Below are 3,905 nucleotides of genomic sequence, written 5' to 3'. Positions count from 1 at the left end.
ACGTTGATTCGTCTCAGTCTCACGAGAATCCGTCCCTGTCTCACTCTCAGCGTCTCCATCGTGTCTCAATAGATCATCACTTCCGTCCCACCCAGCAAGAGAGAGAGTGAGATGCGCACCGACTCTGGTCTCTCCGGCTGCCACCCCGACGACCCGTCCTTGGACCAGACGCCGCCTTGCTGCGACTCGCAGCTGCACGGCGTTATCACCTTCATGTTTCAAGAGAGTTTGGCAGGGTGAGGGGGGTGAGGGGGGGTGAGGTTTGTGCAAATCCCTCAGAAAACCACTGGGGGTGAGTGGGGAGCTGCAATTGTTATTATAAAAATTTCATGTTTATTTTATGTAGCGTAGAACCCACGGGACTTTTGGAGGGATTTGCGCAACCTCACCCCCCCTCACCCCCCTCACCCTGCCAAACTCTCTTGAAACATGAAGGTGATAACGCCGTGCAGCTGCGAGTCGCAGCAAGGCGGCGTCTGGTCCAAGGACGGGTCGTCGGGGTGGCAGCCGGAGAGACCAGAGTCGGTGCGCATCTCACTCTCTCTCTTGCTGGCTGGGACGGAAGTGATGATCTATTGAGACACGATGGAGACGCTGAGAGTGAGACAGGGACGGATTCACGTGAGACTGAGACGAATCAACGTGACGCCCGTCCGGTTGACAGAAGAAATGTAAAGAATACAACGCACTGAGTAAAAGAATTTAGTAAAAGAAAAACGAGGTCTCTCGTGTTGCTCTTGTGCGGGCTGGCGGACTGCTCGGCCCCGCCCCCACGCCCCTGTGTCCGCCAAATGCACCCGTCCAGGCCCATCATCCATCCCGGCGGAGCGCCACCCTATCCGTCCCTGCCTCACTTCAACGCTGCGGGCATGCCTCTGCCCGGTGCTGGCCCGCTGCCCGGCGCCGGCGGCCACGTCCCGCCGCATCTACGAACGCCGGGGAACGGCGTGCCGCTCCGCCCGCCGCCGCCTGGCATGCTGCCTCCGCGGAGCTTCGCGCCGAACGGGCACGCGCCGCCCGGCGTCGGACTCTTCCCGCGACCGCACCTCTCGCACGCGCCGCCGCGGCCGATTCCTCACGGCGGCGCCGCCCCTCGCGCGCCCTCATACCGTCCGGCAGAGGAGGTGTCGTCTGGGCAGAAGCGGGGTCGGCAGGATGGCCCGCGATCTCGGGCGGATCGCGAGGTCGACACGAGGGTCGCCGCCGGCGCCGCCCTCTCTGCCCCGCCAACACGCGCGCCGCCGAGCCCGTGCCTGCTCACACGTTGGGGAGTGGAGTTGCTCAGGCGCGGTGGCGGTCCTCCAGCGCGGCCGAACCGAGCGGGCGAGGCGGAGACACGTCGCCGGCCCACCCAGCGAGGCGGCGCGCTCGCGCCCTGCGGCCGCGCCGCCCGCGCCACTGTCGCGTCCTGCGCCGCTACAGTGCGAGACAGCAGCGAGAGGAACGCTGCTGCTGCGCAGCGCAGTGGACATGCAGCAGTTCCTAGCATGGCCATGCAGTACGCATCTCCTCCTCGTGAGCCGCGTCTGCTCACCGCGCTCGCCTCTGTCTCTGCTGCCGCAGGTGCCGCTTCCGCCCCCTGTTCCTCTTCCAGGCTAGCCGGCCCGCGGCTCGCGGTGCGTATTTCTTTTTTCTGACGGCCGCGTGTGCCTCTTTGTCTAGGTGAGCTGCAGGGCGGCCCGGCGATTCCTCGGCCGGGCGTCGCGCGGGTGCGGCCAAGGAGTAGGTAGAGGATGGGCATGGGTGAGGGAGGAGGAGGAGAGCGAGGGATGGGCGGAGGAGTAGAGAGGAGGGGCGGGTGAGGAGAGGGAGGGAGGGACGAGGAGAGGAGTAGAGAGAGAGGGATGGGCGGAGGAGGCATTCGCGGAAAGCGGGTAGGGGAGACACGACACGCCAAGTCCGGCCGCCAGATGAGCCGGCTAGCAGCGGGTGTGCTACAGGCGCTACAAGGCCGCCAGAAAAAGAATCACAGTCCGCGCCCGAGCAGGCGGTGCCGCTGCCGGGCGGCGCAGTGCCACGGGCTTCGCCGTTCCCGTTGCTCCCGCCGCCGCCGCCACCGCGGCCGGCCCCTCTCCCGCCGGCGCAGACCTTCGCTCGACCGAGTCTGCCTCCCCGCCAGCAGCTGCAGCAGCAGCAGCTGCAGCGGCAGCAGCAGCAGCAGCAGCAGCAGTTGCAGCAGCTTCAGTGGCAGCCGCCGACGCAGCAGCGGCAGCCGCAGCCGCAGGCCCACGCGCACGCGCAGGCCCACGCGCAGGCGCGAGCCGGGGGACACCCACTTCTTATTTTGCCTTGCGACGCCCTTCTCGCTTCCGTAGGCCCAGGCGCAGCAGCTAGCGGAGGCGCAGCAGCTAGCGGAGGAGGAGAGGCAGCGCCGCCAGCAGCAGCAGCGGCGGCAGCAGCAGCAGCAGCAGCAGCAGCAGCAGAAGGAGGCGGAGGCGGAGCTCCAGCGCACTCGTACTGCGCTGGACAAGACGCGGCGAGCGAGCGAGCATGACGCCCCTGGGCCCACTTCTTTTCTCGACTCGTGTTTCTTTTTTTGGTAGGCGCCAGCTGGACGACGAGGCGAGCCCCTACCTCCCCATACCTCCCCATATCTCCCCATACCTCCCCACACCTCCCCATACCTCCCCATATCTCCCCATACCTCCCCACACCTCCCCATCATACCTCCCCATACAGTTGTACCTCCCCACACCTCCCCATACCTCCCCATACCTCCCCACACCTCCCCACATCTCCCCACACCTCCCCACACCTCCCCACACCTCCCCACACCTCCCCACACCTCCCCACACCTCCCCACACCTCCCCACACCTCCCCATACCTCCCCATACCTCCCATACCTCCCCATACCTCCCCATACCTCCCCATACCTCCCCATACCTCCCCATACCTCCCCATACCTCCCCATACCTCCCGGCGTTCGAGAGAGCAGCGCGATGCCGCGGCCAAAGAAGCGAGAGCGGGGGCGGTCCAGCTGGCGGAGCGGCATTCTCCCTGCCCAAAAGAGAACACCCCTCCCGTCACGTCGCCGCTGGGTGTGTGTGCAGGTGAAGCGGCATTCAGCGGCCGAGAGCGGCGCGCGGCAGGCGAGATCACCCGAGATCGCCCGAGATCACCCGAGATCACCCGAGATCACCCGAGGTCACCCGAGGTCACCTGAGATCACCCGAGATCACCCGAGATCACCCGAGATCACCCGAGATCACCCGAGATCAGCCGAGATCACCCGAGATCACCCGAGATCACCCGAGACCAGCCGAGCCGAGTCGAGGTTGTCCGAGGTCATCCGAGGTCGTCCGAGGTTAGGCTGCGGCGCGAGAGCTCGAGACGGTGAAGGCGACCGCCGACGCGCAGATCCGAGAGCTCACCGCGCAGCTGCAGGCGAGAGGGGGCGAGAGGGGGGCGGGAGGAGCCGGGAGGAGCCGGGAGGAGCCGGGAGGAGCCGGGAGGGTTGGGAGGAGCCGAGAGGAGTCGAGGTGAACACAGCGCATCGCTCACAGCGGCCGGTGCAAACCACAGGAGATATGGTGGGGAGACATGGGGAGATATGGGGAGGTATGGGGAGCTCACAGCGGCCGGTGCAAACACCGCAGGCGGAGCAGGCGCTGCGGCGGGCGGCGGAGACGGCCTGTCTCCAGAGATTGCCCGAGGTGACCCGAGATCCCCCGAGATTGCAGGCGCTGCGGTGGGCGGCAGAGACGTCTGTCCAGACTCTCTCGCAGCCTCTTCTCGCGGCAGCGCCTCCGCCGCCCGCGGGCTATGCTGCAGGCCATCTCTCCCCATCTCTCCCCGTATCTCCCCGTATCTCCCCATATCTCTCCATGCCACACACACACACACACCGCTCACCCACGCGCACCGGACCTTGCACTTTGAATGCCCCGGGGCTCCTGTCGTCTAG

The sequence above is a fragment of the Emiliania huxleyi genome (genome assembly GCF_000372725.1).
Source record: "Emiliania huxleyi CCMP1516 unplaced genomic scaffold EMIHUscaffold_878, whole genome shotgun sequence".
Lineage (NCBI taxonomy): Eukaryota > Haptophyta > Isochrysidales > Noelaerhabdaceae > Emiliania > Emiliania huxleyi.
The sequence above is the reverse complement of the archived record's forward strand: the minus strand, read 5'-3'. Positions refer to the sequence as shown.